The 19,892-nt window shown below is 41.3% G+C and overlaps 1 pseudogene; it reads right to left on the reverse strand.

Moving 5' to 3' along the window:
• The window catches only part of LOC147417740 (uncharacterized), a 73,046-nt pseudogene extending 53,537 nt beyond the window's left edge, over window positions 1-19,509 (reverse strand).
• Between the last annotated feature and the right edge of the window lie 383 nt (window positions 19,510-19,892).

Here is a 19,892-nt window from a genome sequence, read left to right on the forward strand (position 1 = left end):
CCTATTATTCAAGAGGGAAATGGCATAACCAATCTATCATACTTGGCGAAAAGTGATAGAAAGGTTATACCATTTATCTCTTTTTATTGGCACACACATCCACACACGCGCACACACACAAGAAGAAGAGAGTTATAATGTCGTAGGAAACTATCCTAAAAGACGTTAAAGATTATGTTAGATGTAGACTTACGTTAAATTAGATTTAGGTTTATTTAAGTTAAATTAGATTAGATTTAGGTTTATTTTTAGTTAGATTTATGTTTATTTACGCTAGATTTAGATTTACGTTATATTAGATTAGATTTAGGTCTCCATAAACTGCGATGCCTGCATTAAGTGGGTGAAGAAAGCCCTCAATGGAATATAGGGTATTGCTGCCTTCACTCATGGTGGGCTCCGTCGATCCAAAAGTACTGGTGAAATGTCTTCAGAAGATAGGGAAGAAGGTGGATCTTCTGGGCGGCAAGAGTCACTACATCCCCGACAATGACCATCTAGACAACCTCTAGTCATTCAACAACAACTTCAAAGTTAGTAACAAGAGTAAGAACGGTCCAAAGGGCCAATTGCTGTCGTCAGATGTGGATGGAGATGAGGCAGCGTCACCGCCGAAAGTTAACTCTTACATCTTTAGTGATGAGAATGCCAATTCTTGCCGAGTTATGTGAAAAATTATGTGTTAAATCAGTTTTAAGGTTCTTATAATCCCTGTTAGTTTAGTTCTTTGTTTTTAATATAACATAATTTACGTTAGATTTAGATTTATGTTATATTAGATTAGACTTAGGTTTATTTAGGTTTACCCACACACACACACACACACACACACACACACACACACACACACACACACACACACACACACACACAAAAGAAGAAGAGAGTTTTAACGTCGTAGGAAACTATCCCAAAAGACGTTAAAGATTAGGTTAGATGTAGACTTACGTTAAATTAGATTTAGGTTTATTTTTAGTTAGGTTTACGCTTATTTATGTTAGATCGAGTCTACGCAAGAATTACCTACGGTTTAGGGTTTAGAGTTAGATGAACAGTGAAAAGATCTACTGTGAAAAGATGTTAAGATGCTGTGAAGTGCTACAGCTAGAGAAGAGGCAAAGGGGTTTTGTCCACTACATGCAGTATCATGTAGACGTGGGTCTGTAGATTTCCTGTACCCACAAATATAGGTATTGACCAATAAAGACGAGATTATAACCCGGTGGTTTTGATCTCCGTGCACCTCTAGACCGAGGTGTGCGGGGATTGGACATGACTAGAGAATGTGAGGTAGAGAGAGAGAGAGAGAGAGAGAGAGAGAGAGAGAGAGATAAGACGAAGAATGCCAATAGAATATTAAATTTGTTGTCCAGGTTATAAGATTTTTATCCTCATTATGAGTAGTGACGAGGATGTGGGACCGTCCAACCGAAACACCTATCTCTCAACGAGGGTCTTATGTCCTTGTAATCAATGCAAGCATGCTGTGCGACGGACAAGACGTGTTTCTTTGCAGCACGTTCGCGAATTTGGCGAGTTCGATCCATCTATTATAGATCGAGTTGTTGCCAATTATAACTCATCGGACTCTGACGCTGGCCAACAAGCAGCAATCTTGCAACCCAATAGACGTGTTCGCAGGCGCTTTGGTCAAGCAGCATATGTGAGGCCACAAGATGTAGCCTCTGAAAGCTCGGGGGATGATCATGCAGAGCACATTCCCAACGAGGCAATTTTTGAGCCCGAGATTGATGAAATGATCGAGACGATCATGGATTCAGAAAGGCTTATCTATGATGATATGAAAAGTGAAGCCGATACGCCATTGTATAATGAAGCACGTATGTCTAGATTGAAAGCACTCCTGGTTCTTCTCAACATGCAGGCAAAGTTTGGATGGAGTGACACTAGCGTCACATCGCTTTTCAGGTGATCTATTACAATTAATTTACTTTAATAAAACTCTAAATGTATAATGATCTGATAGATTTTTACACGACTGTATCGTATTTTTATGTTGTGTAGATTGCTTAAAGAGCACATACTACCAGCTGACAATGTGATGCCAGATTCCCGAGATGAAGCAAGAAAGATTTTGCGAAACTTGGGGATGGATTACAATTCTATCCACGCTTGTCCTAATGATTGCATTCTTTTCAGAGGGAAATACATAGACATGGAGAAGTGTCCGAAATGTGATTCCGAAAGATATCGAGTAGATCTCCACGGGACAAAATTCCACAAAAGGTTTTGCGACATTTTCCTCTGCTTCCTCGCATCAAGCATTTCTTCTAATGTAAGTCCATGGCCGCCCTAGCATCATGGCATGAGGAGAATAAATCTTCAGATGGTGTGCTACGAATTCCTGCAGATTGCGCAGCCTGGAAACATATAGATGGAACATGGTCGGATTTTGCCAAGGAAGCTCTAAATTTGCGCTTAGGCCTAGCTATGGATGGCGTAAATCCATTTGGTCAAAGATAAACATCTTACAGTGTATGGCCCGTTGTCATCGTCAACTACAACATTCCCCCGTGGTTGACTACGAAGAAGGGGCACCTATGGCTAAGCTTGATTGTGCCAGGGCGATATAAAGTGGAGAATATGGATGTGTATCTTCGTTCACTATTGGAAGAGCTACAAAAATTGTGGATTGGCATAGAGGTGGTGGATATGAGCCGACACACAGGACGACGGAATGCTTTGATCAGAGGCATTCTAATGTGGACCATGCATGACTATCCCGGGCTAACAGAATGCTCAGGTGATCTATTGACACTCCTCACTCAGACACTGTAAATCTTGTTTTTTCCCATAGTTGATCTATTATCATGTGTATACATGCAGGGCTCTATATAGATATATAGATATAGGAAGTTATGTTGAGTTATGCGAGGATGAGAGAGAGATCTCTTAAAGCCACAAATATTGTATTTGAACAATTTTGCTCCGTGTTGTAAACGCTCTGGCTCTCTAAGTACCTTCCATGGTGTATAACGCTCTTTTCTACTCGTGCTCACATCTTTTGATTGAAAATTCTGAGTTTTCGACTTGCCTCTTCTATCACTCAATTCATTGCGTCATTGTATTTATATGCGTCATTACGTCATTGTATTTAATGGTCTTTGCGTCATTGTCTACTCTATTCATTCAATATTAAGTTTAAATATTCATGTGTTTAATGCATGTATGGATGATGAGGAGTTTCTTTCTTCTTTGTCACCGCAGCAGAGACAGTGGTACGTGGAGTGTCATCTCTCTGGCGCATCATCGCGCGTTCCTACTCCATCCGCATCTCCCTCTCTTTCGGAGCATTCGGCGGGCTCCGAAGCTTCGGTGTCGACGAGACGATCTTCACACTCGTCTAGACACCGGCGCTCTAGTGGTGGCTGTGGCGGTTGTTGTGGGGATTCCGTCGCCGATGCCTCCACACCGCCTCGTGTTCGACGAGGCTCTTTACCCTCCCCTTCTTTGCCCGCCCCCACACCAGCCACAGCATCGCCATCTACGCCAGGTTTTGCGCGGCTAACTGTTCCTAGCAGCTACACATCTCTACCTACTCCGCCAGGAGCCACCCCACTCGACACTCCTCGCTTCGGGGCCCAGACGCCGGTGGAGACACCTGACGTCAGTACCCCCATCGACACGCCGCTAGAGACCCCTGCCGGGACACCCAGGTTCACGCGTCACTGGCCAGAGGGCTTGCCTTACTCCGTCGACTTCAGTGGCGGCATCATCATGGATGATGACGGCAAGAAGGTGATCTCGCGTATGCGTGGTCTTTGCTCTCAGCTGTTTAGACACTACATACTAAACAAATGGAGTGAAGTACCAAGTGATTTAAAAGACAGAGTCATCAGCATACTTCATGATGACTTTCTCGTTCCAACACGGGATCAGCGCTTCAATGAAGACCTGATGAAGATTTGAATGCGCGAATACTGCAAACATAAGCGTTCCGAAGTGCAAAAAGCAATCAAGCATGGGTGGAACAGGCCAGATTGGCTAGCCAAAGAAGATTGGGAAAATGCGAAGAAAGCAGTGCGCGAGAATCCCGACAAGTGGAAGCAACAAAAGGATGCAGCCAGAGCGCGAGTAGAGGCAGGGAGCTCGCACCACTTGGGGAGCGGTGGATGGGCATCATTTGAGGCCGATTTTGTAAGTGTTTTCGCATTGCTCTTTATGTTCGATAGTTTAGGGTTTATGAGTTTTTTAATTCTAACATAATGAAATCTTTGTATGTTTTGACAGTGGTCGATGACAGGACGTGATCCCACACCGTACGAGCGCGAGTACGCAGGCAGGAAGGGCTTAAACGCCCTGATGGACATTCTCAGTTCTCGCGACGGCATGGTTAGTATTAGGGTTTACTCTTTTCTATTTTTTGTATTGTTTTATAAATGCCGTTATATGTTTATACTTACTGAAAGCTTTCTTATTGTCTTTTTTTGCAGAATCCGACAGATACGCCGCTTGGACGCGATGAGACGTCTGACTAGACGACGTTAGTTTAGCCATAGCTAGATAGCATTAGTTTAGGGTTTCTCATAGCTTATGTATCATGAGAGGGATTTTATACGTCTTTTTGAACCATGTATATTATTACATTTGTCACGCAGTTTATTTTGCCAATCAATTCTTTATGCCTATGATGTTGTACAATTGTCATTATTACGTTTGCCAATCAATTCGTTTTGCCTATGATGTGTACAATTGCCAATTTTACGCTTGTCAATTTTGCAAACAATGCGTCTTGTGGATGACTATTTTGGGTCTATTATCTACCCTTGCACTTTTTTTAAAAAGTGAATTAAGTACAATATGGTTGATGGGTGACAGGGCATTCAATGCCCTGTCACCAAAAAAAAATTCTCTCGGGCGTCGCTATAACCGTCGATATTTATGGCTCTGTAGCGTCGCTATGAGCGTCACTATAGACTTCTGTGTAAACGTCGTTATAACCGTCGCTATGAGCGTCTCTATATAGCGACGCTTATAGCGATGCATATAGCGACGCTCTTGTAGCGACGCCGGGGTTATAAAAACCCAGTGTATTTCCATCGCTAACAGCGTCACAAGAGCACACAACCTCTTGTAGTGTTGGGAAGGGGAACTGGGGAAGGTTTTGAAGTTTGGAAGCAACGGTATGGTGCATAGAAGTGATGACGTTGTTCTTACCATCAATGGCTTAAGCCCATCTTGTGCCGGTTTCCTAGTTTGTTGCTTTGGCTAGCCATCAATGTGCCCCCCCTCTAGAATCTAATAATAGAATGGTGTGGGGCCACATTTTTTTCCTCAAAGCATTATGCTAAGATAGACCCAACAATGCTATGGTAGCATACATGAGGCACTGTAGACCTTTGAGCACTATAGTATGGTTTGGATTGCTAGGTTAAGAGGCAAAAGTACAAATATTCTTTAACAATATTCTGACATATTGAAAAAATTAGTATTCTTAAATTTTTCTAAGTATTCTTGATGTTATTTGTATTTTCAATCTTCCTTTAAAATCTATTGAAGAAGCTTGGGGTGCCATTTTGCATTTGACTTTAATATCTAGACACAGCTCACACTATTTCTAAAGAACCTTGGAAGAGTAAAGTTTCTTGCTTTCTTAGCAAGCAAAGGTCCTTTAGGCTGAGACTAGTTTAGTGTCTATTTGTGCATGAACATAAAGATTCGGCCACATGAGTGAGAAAATGTTTAAAGGAGAGGAGCATCTAATGATCGATTTCAAAAGACCAAAAAGCCAAGAAGGTACATGCATTATGGGTACCAAAAAGAAAATAGGAGCTTGACTTGAAAATTTGAAATACTCCTAAAGTCAATAGAACTATGAGTGGCTAATTATTTTTACTATGTTCTTTTCATCAAAAATATGAATATAGGACCTATTGACCTTTTGAAAAAGGCCTAGTAATAAAACCAAGAAAAAGGAAAAAAGGTTGGATTTTGAAACTTTATAGACATTAGAATTGTGGACATGATTATAAACTCTTCATCTACAAGATCTACACAAGAACCTCTAGACATCTTTTACATGTTCCACTAAATAAGGGCCTTATTTGCGACCATTTCACTAAATAAAGGGACGAGCCAATGAAGGTTTTCTCAATGTATGTGAGAAAGGAAGCAATCCCTTTTTTTGTTAAAAGAAAAACCATAAGCGCGAGTGAATTATATTAGAGAAGTAAAGGGTTTGGGGGGGGGGGGGGGGGGGGGGGGGACAAAGGCCGCTGTATACAAAAGCCAGGCATACATAACCGGACATCATCATCATACATAATCTAATTAGCCAGCCAGAGTCATTACATAAATCAAAGCTATTTGTTGAAATTTATTACTAAAATGCTCGAGACAATGCCCAAGTTTGTGAAACTATAACCGGGACCTTCATTTTGAACCAAGATATTACCACTGCATTCCAAGTTATGTAGACATTGTGTTGCTAGTTGGCTTTTGTCTTTTGTGTGAAGATATGCATCTCAATTTTGCAAAGCATTTTCATCTACTACTTTTGTAAATTTAATAAAAAATATTTTTCTAAGGTGACTTTTACTTTTTGAACTTTAGGTGATAAAGCTTTTTGAAAATATGTACCAAAAGCCTAACCTTTTTTTCTTTTGCTTTGAACAAGCGCTTGCTTCAAATGAAGGCAACATCAATCATGGCATGCAAAACAATGCTTTAGTCTAAAGCTACTTGTATAATAGCCCATTTAGCTTTACAAATAGTCCATTTAGGTTTATGATTGGCAAAATTTTCGTATAAATTAACCTTCAAGATTCTTTGTTTCAAAAGGCTTATGTATCAATGAGTACTTTGTAAGTGGCAAATTTTTGGCTTTCAAAAAGAAGCCTTGGAGGAGAGTTGAATAACGTATACTTTCAATGTCTTCATTGATGATTGATACTTACCTTAAATGTTATTTCGATTTTAAAATTTAAAATGATTATTTTATTTTATTTTTTATTTCACATCGTGACATGTCTTGACTTTTCTTACATTCTATTATTTTAGAATGATAAAGGGAAGCTTCACCTTGCATAATTCTAATAAATTTTGTACATACATATTTATTTATTTATTTATATTTATATTTATATACACACATATATACACACACACATATATATGTATATATATATATATATTTATTTATTTATTAATGAGTTCTTTTTATTTCACCTTTCATTTCATAGCTTTACATGGCTGGACTTTTCTTGCATTCTATAGCTTACTAGTATGTGATCCGCACGTTGCTACGGTTAATTAGAAATGAAAGGGCGATGGTAATGCGTGTATTAGTCTCTATCCAACCGTGCTATCTTATATCCTCTCTCTAGCGTACACATTGTCCGACCGTACTGGTGGCCTTGCCCATAGGACCCATGTCCTTACATTACCCACCCCTTGGAGAATCGTTTTTGTCCTCGAAAACGAACGTAGGAAAACGTTTCTTAAGTGCGGAGACATTCTTCCATGTAGAACCTTCTTCAAGTCTATCTAGCCATTTTACCAACACTTGTCGTCTGACATGATGTCTGGTGCGAAGCTCATGAGAATCCAAAAATTTTCGGGCTCATGAGGAATGCTTGGCGGTGCGATAAGGTCAACCAGCACACCTGTGTCAATGACATTATCATTCTGTCCTAGCTGTTTTCATAAATGGCAAATATAAAAAATAGGATGAACTCGTGAGTTCTCTGGAAGAGCTAACTTATAGGCCACTTGACCTATACGTTTGAGAATAGTAAAGGGTCCACAATAGCGTGGTGAAATTTTAGCAACTTTTCTCATCTTCAAACTTTCTGAATGCTCCGGAACTTTGAGAAAAACCTTGTCTGCTTCTTCGAAAGTAGCAAGATGTCGATGCTCATCTGCATACTTCTTATATCAATCTTGAGCTTTCTTAACATTCTGTCGAGCAACTCGACGCATGTCAAAATGGTCTTGGAGAAAATCCTTCGCTTGTTGTATCTTCTCCTTAGCCAACCCCACCTTAACAGGTGATCTAGGTTGAAATCCATACAAAAGCATAAATGGACTAAACCCTGTAGTCATATGCTTTGAACTATTATAAGCAAATTCCAATATAGGTAAGTAGTCTTCCCAATCGGTTTGCTTCTTGCTAACGTACGCTCGTAGCATATCCTCTAGCACTTGATTAACTCTTTATGTTTTACCATCCGTTTCTGGATGATCAGCTGTACTTAGATTAAGTTTTGTTTCTAACTTTTTGAACACAACTCTCCAGAAGTGATTATCGAACTTTCAATCTCTGTCACTACTGATACTAGCTGGAAGACCATAGAGTTTATATATGTTCTCTACAAATAGTCGTGATAATTCCGATGTCTTAACCATAGTTTTAGTGGGAATGAATCAACCCATCTTTGTGAGACGGTCTACAATTACCCAAATGGCATCATGGCCACGATTTGCAGAAGGTAGTCCTACTACAAAATCCATAGAGATACTCTCCCACTTACCTTGTGGAATCTCTAAAGGATGTAAAAGACCACCTACCTTGAGGCGATCTGCCTTATTAACTTGGCACTATTGGCAGTTTAGTACGTACTCTTGAACATCATGATGTAAGCCCAACCAACAAAATTATCGTCGAACTAAGGCATACGTCTTACGGATACCTGGATGACCAGCACTTTGACTATCATGACACTCAAATAGGATTTGGCGCTTAGTGTTTGAGTCCTTTGGCACACATACTCTACCTTTGTGGAGTAAGTAGCCATCATCAATGGAAAAATTCTTCCATCGCTTAAGCTCTTCTTGAGTAGGGGTAGAGCTCTGTGTGTTGGAGTTTCTATTTGCGCGTGTAGAGACATGTTGATCTGGCTGTTCAGAGACATGTGAGTGTGAGGGATCCCTTTTTAAAACTTCACTCTACACTTTAGCATATGATTGATCTTGTGCACACTTGTCACGTAATGACTCCAAAAATCCACTCTTTAGTTTCGTGAAAGCAAGTGAATTAATCTGAGGCATCCGACTTAGTGCATCCGCTACTACATTATATTGCCCATCTTGATGCCAGAATAAGAGATCACATGACCGAGATAACGTATCTCTATTTTGAAGAAATCGCACTTGCTTTGCTTAGCATACATCACGTGAGCTTGTAGCTGTTCAAACACTAATCGTAAGTGTTCTATGTGTTCATCTTCAGTCTTACTGTAAATGAGAATGTCATCAAGGAAAACCACAACAAATTTTCCAAGATAGGGACATAAGACACTATCCATGAGTGTCATAAATGTAGCTGGAGCATTGGTTAGACCAAAAGGCATAACCAAAAATTCAAAATGCCCGAATCGTGTTCTAAAGGCAGTTTTGGAGATATCTTGCAGTAGGATACGTACCTGGTCGTATCCTGAACGAAGATCTATCTTTGTATAGTATCTTGCCCCGTGGAGTTGATCAAACAACTCATCCACTCGAGGTAGAGGATACTTCTTCTTGATGCTTATCGCATTTATGCGGGATAATCTATGTACATGCGCATAGTACCATCTTTCTTTTTTACCAATAGAATTGGTGATGCCCAAGGCGAAGTGCTAGGTCTTATGAAACCACGAGCGATATAGTCAGCCAACTGACTCTCAACCTCCTTGGCTTCTTTAGCACTCATACGATAAGGTGGTTTACTCATCGGTTTAGTGCCTGGCAAGACATCTATGCCATGGTGCACATCACGTATAGGGGGTAAACCCGGTGGTAAAACACTTGAGAACACATCACTATACTCCGTGAGTAAGTGAGTCAGATTTTTCCGTGCAAAATGAGAAAGCAAACTAGAGTTATGCTGTGATGGAGAATCTTGTAATTCCTATAATGTTTGTTTTACAATAGTTGCACGTTGCTCTATAGAATTAAAATTGAGAGCACTTTGCTCGTTAGATTTGTTAACACTTCATTTATCAGTAGAATTCATTGCACTTTGCATACCATTAGAATTCATTACACTTTGCATACCATTACTACAATTCATTGCATTTTGCATACCATTACTCGAATTCACCGCACTTTGCTCTTGAGAATTCACAAGACTTGGAGACAAGTAGTAACACAAAAAGACTTCATCTATTAAATTTTCTTTCTGCAAAATAGAAAGCTCGGTTGTACATATAAGAGGTGTAGATGGTATATTTTTCTCACCAAGCAAAAGCACATGTTTACCATTGGCCATAAAAGATAAGGAGTTGTGTTCATAAATAGTGTGCAATGTGTTTCCTAAACCATGCAGCCACTCCCATCCTAAAACTACATCAGCACGGTCCATGTTCATAACTTGGAAGTCAAGGGTCATCGTATGATCTTGAACAATAAGCTCAACCCCTTGAACTACCGTGTCCCATACTTCTTTATCATTCCCAGATATCTACTTCACCACATACTTGTGAGAGCAAGGAGTCTGTGTAAGCTTCAATTTCTTAACTAGCTTATAGTTCAAGAAGTTATGAGTTGCATCATCATCCACTAAAATACGAACACGTTGTCCGTTAAGAGTTCCATGCATGAGAATCAAACCATGGGGGCCAAACTTTGGGCTGCCACATTGAAGCAGGCACACAACACTTGTGCTTTTCTTCCATATGAAGAACCTCTACAAGACAATATTTAGGAGATGAATCTAATGTGAGGCGTTGCACTATGTGCATGGCCTTTTCTTTGCCTTGCAAAAGAGGACAATCTTTCTTGTTATGTTGGTCCAAAAGACATCTAAAACACAAATTGTGTTTCTTTGCACGCTCAAAATCAGCAGTGTTGAGAGACCCACGCGGAGTATCTCGTGATTGCTTAGGCTTCTTAGCCTCTTGTGGGCGTGGAGAGGTAGATTGTCTCTTATTCCTCTTGGAACGTGTGGGAGATCTACCTCGCCATTGGCTCTTAGCCACATTGCTCTTAGCAAAATTATTCTTAGAGTAGGGAACATTTCCTTTCCTCTCTTGGTCATCATCATATCTTTGCGCATGAATAATGGCTTCTTCCAAAGTTTTTGGATGTTGGGTCTTGACATGAAGACGATAGTATTTGTCAAGAACCCTATTAAAACCCCGTATCTTTTGGAATTCATCTAACCTTCTAGTTTTAATATGATTTCCTGATACTTCGAAAGGTACTGTGTGAGAGAGAGGCCAGACATGCGCATGCATCCCATGCTAACCAATTCTTATCTTCTTCATTGGAGTCCAAAAAATCTTTAGAGAAAGAAGCTTGAAACACAACCCAAGACCAAGGACGAGCATCTATTGGAAATGTCATCCACCTTATAGGCCTTGCCTTTAAGAGATAGATTTGTTTCCACAGCAGTCTTTATATCCGGGGTGTGTCTCAATCTATGAATATCACTTCATTTGTGTAAGAACGTATTGACTGCATCCTTGTTGCGATCACGCTCTTCCCCGTGAAACTTAGGAATGGTGATATTCTTAAGTAATGCATTGCTACCTTTTGCATCTTCTGCATCATTTGTCTCTTGGACTCCTTGAGTCATGCGAGCTTGGTTCCCTATTAGTGTCCGCAGCACCCGTGGTGCCCTGATTTTGATCTACGTGCTCAAAATCAAACGTGTGTGTAGGTGGGATATTCTCACTGGCCATGGTAAATACACACTAATGCAAAGAGAGAGAATAAAACGACAACTTGTACCTTGAGAAAGTGAAGTCTTTGTGTTTTTTATGCTCCGCGATTTGCGTTGCATGCGAACCTCGCCTTGCGCGATTTGAGCGCTTCACTTGTCGTTCGTTGTAAGAACAACTTTGATGATTCTTCACAAAAACCCGTCGTTTTTGTGAAGGCTTTTCTTCACTTTGAAGCTACCTCCTTGAGGAAAAAACGAATTTTTGGAGGAAAACTTGCCTTCCTCCAAGAAGTGAAAAGGAAGGGTGAAGCTACTTCCTTGAAGTTTGAAGCTTTCCCTTTCCTTCTAGTTTTCCTTTCAACACAAGTAGACTATCTTTCCTTATTATACACAACAAGGGCCAATAGCTTGATGGTAAAGTGTTGACCTCTTACCCTCATGGGGTGGGTTCAACCCTCCTTCATGCAAAGGTTAATCGGGCCTTCCTACGTGCGCAGCCAACGGTGCCAATGGAACCCTTCAAACCCTCAGTGATGTCGAGTTGTCGATTGAGTTTTCCTTGGTCGGCTCGCTGTCTGTCCTTGCACAGGAAACTATGCTTGCCTTCTTTTTGCTGCACAACGGAGACGTCGTTGTCTGCAGAACATGGGAGAGAAGCAGGGCGGCGCACGCACATGAAAACCGCTTTTAGCCTCCTCCCACAAAAAGCTCGGATACCAATGAAATGGCAGTGGTAATGCGTGTGATAGTCTGCACCCAATCGTGCTATCTTATAGCCTCCCCCTAATGTACACACTGTTCGGCCGTGCCGGTGGCCTTGCCCATAGGACCCATGCCCGTACAAGAAACCAAGATTAATTTTGTGACACTCTCCTCCCTCATCTTTCCCCAAGGTGACAGCATGTGCAAACGTTCTCTATGCATCAATAAGGTAGTGCCAAATATATTCTTGGATGCCCGGTGGCCTTGCCCATAGGACCCATGTCCTTACAAGAAACCAAGCTTAATTTTGTGACACTCTCCTGCCTCATCTTTTCCCAAGGTGGCAACATGTGCAAACATTCTCTATGCATCAATAAGGTAGTGCCAAATATATTCTTGGATGTTTCATTATTAACTAAGATCATCCTCCAAAGTTACGATAAGGCAGCTATAATAACTAACTATCAATAGTGACATCTCATATAGAAAAATGGAGGAGATGACATATAAACCCTTTGAGAAGACAATCCAATAAAAATCCACCCACATCAATGTGTTTATCATTATAACCTTTTTGAGATATAAAGTAATTTTTGGTGCTTTAAGTTGCTATATTGTTCCATTGACTTGGTTATTCCTTGATGTTCATTGGTTGGCAAATGACTTAGAGGTGATACATTTTTTTTCTTGTAGCATAGATTAATTGTTCTAGGATCTATAGATGGAATGTATAACCCTGGTGTACATGGTGTATAATTTATGAGGATTTGCAGACTTGCATATCACATAATATTCCAATCATAATTTCTAAGAGTTTGTTGTTCAAATAGCCAAGAAAGTTGATGCATGAGTTCATTTCTCTCTCTCTCTCTCTCTCTCTCTCTCTCTCAGTAAAAGGGGATCTTCACATACAACATTGTTCATTACAAAGGAATATGTGAACTATATAAAATGCCATTGAAATTTGTCTCCGATAATATTTTGAAGTAATTGGCTCTGCAAATGCCTGCTTACCTAATTCTCTATTCATCTATGTGTTGTGTTAAGTACTGGACATATTTGATGCACCATGTGTGTGTGCATTGTAGGGGGCTTTGTTAATGGCATGGATAGGCTCTCTAGCCTTATTTATCTACCTATATTCATTATTTGAAAAAAAAGGGACATTCTTTCTCTCTTAATCACTTTGTATTAATAAAAATATAAGAGTGTTTGAAAAAGAAAAGAGACATTCTATCTCTCTGAATTACTTTGTATTGATAAAAATAAAAGGATGTTTCCATTATTATTTCATAATTGAAGCTTTAACTTACTCTCAATGCAACCTCAAGCCATTCCTACACTCAAACTTTAGTTTTTCATATCAACATAGCCTACCAACATGCTCACAACTCTCCCCGTTGCTATGCTAGCCCACCCACACTTTCCAAGATTCATTATGATATCATCTAAATCCTTTCAAGATTCTATATCATTGAGAATCCAAAAACTGTGAGGTTAACCACATGCAAAAAATTACATGGAGCTTTGTCTACAAATGTAGCTAGGTGAATATGAGATTGAGAGTGAGATAAAGTAAACATCAATGAGTTTCAACCATTCAACATTCTCACTGACTCTCCACACTCTCTTTCCCTCTCTCTAAGTGTGTGTGTGTGAACTTGGTGATTGCTTCTTTGAGAGTATCCTCGCTGGTACACCATGGTGAATGGAGCCCCCCAATCCTTACCTTAATCGGCATTCTTGTAGGACCGCATGTATCTCGGTGTCAATCTTCTTATGTGTGGCCTCATTGGTTTCCTTATGAGCCGCCATGACGGTTTTGGTCAGAGAAGCTTCCACTTCATGTGCTCTTGATGGAAAGATAGGCACTTCCATCAAGAGAACACTCTACAATTTCTCTCTCTCTCTCTCTCTCTCTCTCTCTCTCTCTCTCCATTTAGCTTACCATGGGAAAAGTTTAATTCTTTAAGAGGAGTAGGGGTGTCAAGGGAGCTTTTTGAGGAATATTTTTATGGAAAATGGATCGGTTGGCAAATTTATTGAAAAAGCTCTCTCCATGAACTTTGTGTTGGATTCCCTAATCTTATGCAAAAAGCTCCCTCCGCCAATTGTGCCGCCACATCAACAGACACAGCTAGAGCATGGCTGTTAGGTGGTTGGACGTCTTATATGAAATTCTAAGAATGTCCTTGCACAGAAGCAACAATGCATATGAAGACAAGTGTATAAGTTTTACATGCAAGAGCATTAAATGACCCCTGATTCTACAAATAAAGTAATAGATTTTTTACCCTCTAATACAATAGAATAAAAATACAAAGATCAAAGTAATTGTTGCTGGATAGAACTTCTCTGATGCACCACTTAGTCCATTGTAGAGGTTAGCCAAAGACAATGCATGTGTGCATGATTCAATTATTAGAGAATGCAATCCAAGCGGAGAAGGGGGGGGAAGGGGGCAGGGATGTACTTAACAATTCGATAGAGAAAAACACACCTCAATTGGCATGTTTCTATAGGTGTGAGTGTTAATTAGACTATACATGATTCATCTGCATTTGTTTTTTTGGTAATTTCTCCAATATCAGTTCTCCACAATTACATGGAGCAAGGTCATGTAACTCTGCTTTATTGCTATTGTGCTAGAGAAACCTACTATTCCGTCATGTTTTACCTTCATCATTAAGGTTAATAGCAGGTCAAGTTAACAGTAGGTCAAACACATGAAAGAGAAGTGATCCAATGGTAGGCAACGTGCAAAGGAAGTTTGTTGCTGTTGTGTTCATGTAAATGAAAAGCAATGTGCTTCTTTTCATGGCATTTGGGAAAATGTGATGGCAGTACGTCACCCACAATTTAGATGTCACATCAGTAGACATTGCTATAGAGTGCCAGACAAATCACGATGTGAGTGTTGGGAACTTGCGAGCGACAAGCTTGACTACCAAGAAAGGACAACGACAGTGAGTGCAAGTTCATGAAAAGAGTATTAGGAAAAGGAACAATCCACTTAATCACAATATCGGTCAAAGCCCACATATCTTTTGCTTTCTCACAGTTCACAAATAGGGTTATAAGAAGAGAGAATAACCACTTATTTACAAGATCAGACTACTTAAGAATCGGCATATTTCTTTGTTCAAAAGAATGTTAAAAAATGATCGAGCGTTTGTAATGCTTTACAAAAAAGTTCAATGGTGACTTCGCAGAACGAGTGGCACAAAGCAAACCCTACATGGCGTGCATTCATATTTATTTCATCTTCCTTTACTAATTTGGCTTGGACCTAAACCACAATATGTTTATTTTGTACATCTCCCATTGCCCATATGTAGTTGTGTGTCACGAACTGTAATAGTTAAATTTATATTGTAATTCATTTTGTCAGAATTCATGATTTGAGAGGGTGGCTTGTGTCTTCTTGTCCTTCTCCTACGCTTTAAGCATATTTTTTTCCAATGCACATGTCACTTTAAATGTTCAAGTAGATTGTGAAATAACAAAAATAACTTCCTCCAAAACCTCTCTCCAACTAGGCACGAAAAGCTTTTTCCTTGCAAACACTATACCAATGAAATGCTTAGAAAAATCTCCCTCCAAAATCTCTTTCCATTCCCATCCCCTTTAAGAGAGGTTTTTCGTTTGGTTTTTGGTTTTTCCAATTTTCCCATGTGGCTAGTTGTACTCAGCTCTCACAGTTCCACATTGTTTCTTCAATGTCCTCAGAATCATCACCATTTGGACATTCTTAGAGTTGTTTTTAAGTAATATAAATTAGGCACTTCTCACTGAGAGAGAGAGAGAGAGAGAGAGAGAGAGAGAGAGAGAGAGAGATAGAGATTTATTGAAGGTAGAAATTATCTTCCTCTCTCTCTCTCTCTATGTATCTATCTATGTGTGCATGTAGTCGATCCATTGTTTCATCCCAAGGAAAATGTTTATCATCTTTTACCAAAAAATGAGGATATTTTAACGTCAGCAATTATGAGGATCAACCTCTCTCTAATCTCTTTGCCTCTCTGCCCTATCTTCCTTTCATTGATTAGCATCCTCTCTCTCTCTCTCTCTCTCTCTCTCGCCCCCCCCACACACACACATACATAGAACCTCTCTCTACTCTCTTCTTCTCGTTGATCAGTGCCCCTTTAATCTCTCTCTCTCTCTCTCTCTCCCCACAAACACACACATACACAGAACCTCTCTCTACTCTCTTCTTCTCATTGATCAGTGCCCCTTTAATCTCTCTCTCTCTCTCTCTCTCTCTCTCTCTCTCTCTCTCTCACTCACACACACACACACACACACATGCACGTACATGTGTTGAAATTGGCCTATCTACCATCCCAAAGGTGATTGACACAAGTAGATGTAGTCCTGCTAAATCTCATAGTGGACTATCCACAAAACTCCTCTCTCTCTCTCTCTCTCTCTCTCTCTCTCTCTCTCTCTCTCTCTCTCTCTCGCTCTCTCTTCCCTCCTCAATGACAATACTTCATGGATGGCCAAGTTTTGCCGCCGGTGGGATGGGGGAAATGGGAACACACCCGGTACACAAGCTAATTGCCTCTCTATAGCCCAGCAGGTACCCAACACCCCAAGCCACACAGAAACACGTACAGATGCACACTATCTGCCAACCTTCACACCATGGACTTGTCTACAAGAAATCACGACTACCCACATTCACACAGGGAGGTGACACACACCTCGACCACACCACAGGCTTCCCACACAATTTCTCTACCTCCCTCTTTGCTCACATACACACAATCCCGGAGCCACCGCTACCACGAGCATACGGCAAAAAACACGATGCAGATAATATTGGCGGCAAACTAAACAAAAAACCATAACCAATTATGTATCCCACAAACTCAGTCAAATACAATTATGGCGAATTCGATAGTCGCCGACTTCATAGCGTGATGCTCTGTGCTGCTAGATGCTCCTTGCAGTTGGTCCTCGACAATTTCTCTTGTTTGGCAAAATGTCAGTTTACTTGTCTGCTTTACCCTTCCCGGTCATATCAGCGCTTCGGCAAGGCCCTCCTCTGTTGCTTCTTTTGCAGATTTGCACCCAGCTTTGCCCTTTGAAACTCTTGGCCACCTGTCTCCTTGATGGCGCAACCCTACAGTCCGCCAATATCACACAGAGGCAGCCCCTCGTTTTTTCCTTGTCATTGGTGGACCTCCTCTGTTGCACCATACGGCCCCTCACTCTCTTGGCCAGCTTGCCTCCTTCCTGCAACTCATGCCCTTCTTGCTTCAACCTGGCTGCCCTTTGTGGCCGTCCTCCCAACTGCAGCACCTAGTCACCAAGTGGCGCAGCCCATGGCCGCCCTCAGCCTCTTCGCCTCTGGTCCCAGCGCTCTCACGATCCCTCCTCTGTACGGGCCTTCTCGTCACCTCATGGCGTCTCTCCTCTGTTGCACCTGGCGGCTCCTTTTTCCTCTGTCTTGCCACCCTCGGCAGCGCGCCCTCATACAGCCCTTGGCGGCCCTCTAGTGTCTGTAGCGTCCACCCCTTGGCTCTCCCTCATCTCAAGCCACCCGGGTTCCCCAAAACAATGCCACCTCTACTGCATGCACCAACAAGTGGCCTCGTTTCGAGTCTTGGTCCATGCACCACCACACAGATGGTGGCCATGCTTTTTCTGGCGCTCGTCATCTGCAGCCTTCTTTTTTTTTCCCCTTGAACTCAAGGCTTTTTTGACTTAGAGTGCACTCCCACGAACAAAGCAAGCGGCGACTGCATGAAGCTCCGCACATACTAAATCATAATCCGATACAAATTTCAATACCTGATGATTGGCAAGATATTTGCTTTACGCTCATAAAAACCTTTGAGATGGCTATCCTCGACCAATATGGTGGGAAGCCATCCTCTCTCTGCTAGAAGCCACATTTGGCACACATCTGGATAGTCGAGTGTCGTGCAGACTTCCCGCACAAAATTCCATATCACAAAACTGATGGTACCTGCATCCAGCACTCCTTGTCCCGCTCACAAGCTGATGATATCAACCTTTGCTCTTGCCGCCTGTGATAGTAGCAGGAAATCCTTGCAGTTTCCTCTAGCAAATGCTCGACCTCGATATACCTGTCCCCTAACACCATCAAAAACTTGCCCAATGTGTCTGCCACTTGCCTGCAAACTGCCATGCATGGACTTCATGCATCTCCATGGGTCGACAGTGTCGGGCTGCACCATCATTTCCCAACCCCTTGTTGAGCATTCATGCTCAACCATAGTATTATTTAGAGAATATATCAGCGCATAAGAAGAAAACTAATAAATATTATTTAGATAAACATTAGATAGATAGAGAGAGATATCATATCAGCTGCATAATCCCCCTGGATCAAATGGAAAGCCTCGAGCTTTCCTAAGTGTGATGCAAACTCCACCGGGATCAGATACATGGCATTGAGCATAGCCATCCATCTATAGTACATGCATAACCAACCATTTTTTTGCACATATATACCCAAAAACAAGCCTCTCGTGCAGCTTGGCATAACTTCGACCTTCAACCTGTATCCATACGCTGGCTTCATATATAAAACAAGCCTGTAAACCAACTTGTGAAGCATCTGCACCATACATCATTAGTCTCTCACCTACTAGAGAGCTCTCCATAGCATACCTCTCATCACGAGAGCTTTGCAAATCATGCAAAACTACCTGTAGTAAAGCAGCTTTTAAAAGCATGTCCATCAACATCATAACACCCACCTTTGGCAACCTATCTTCCACTACCGCTACTTCTTCCATAGCCCAACCTACCTGTGTGCCAAGCCTACCCTCTGTCGGAGATCCTTCAAACTGCATACATTCTATACCTGACTCATCATGCAAGTCTTTGTCTGCCATAGCCTTTGACACTTCGTCTTCAACCACATCATGTGAGAGCAAATCGGATTGCTCGACCACCTTTGCCTGCTCTTCAAGGACTTCGTCTACGATCACATCATCTGCTACGCAAAAGAGAAAGCCATGATCTATTACCTCGGTTTTTGGTAGGTCGACATCACCAAAACGTTCTGGAAGGCACTGCCACTCCTGAATACAATTGGTAGGGCAAGGTTGCCCAACCCCTTGGCTAGCTGCTTCCTGTACAACTTTGACCAATGCTTTGCCAACATCTTCAAACTTTTCTTGTGAGCTCCGATCCATAGCTTTCTTTGACTCTTCATGCATACACTCCTCGACCAATACCGCATCCTTGCTTGCCGGGCTAGCAGACTCTTGTACAGCATCACACCACATTGGAACAAATTGAAACGAATGACCAGAATGGGTTACCAATAGCAAAGCAGCTACCTTTGCGACGCTTGAACTCCCCTTTGGTTTCATGGCATGATCCAACTCCATTGCCGAGCCATATCCATAGTTTTCCGGCTTCGACAAACGCATCTCCAGCCTCTTCTTTGCTTTCTTGCTCTTTGCCTTTGCCAAGCAAACCATTTGTGCATAGTCCTCTGCACCACGCACTCAACCTTCTCTTTGATTTGCGGATGCAAGCATGCTAGAAACTGCTCTTGCTTGAAATGGTCTCCATTTCAAGCACATGTAGTAGCAGC

This window comes from Adiantum capillus-veneris, chromosome 30 (genome assembly GCF_014529385.1).
Source record: "Adiantum capillus-veneris isolate H3 chromosome 30, ASM1452938v2, whole genome shotgun sequence".
In the NCBI taxonomy this organism is placed as follows: domain Eukaryota; kingdom Viridiplantae; phylum Streptophyta; class Polypodiopsida; order Polypodiales; family Pteridaceae; genus Adiantum; species Adiantum capillus-veneris.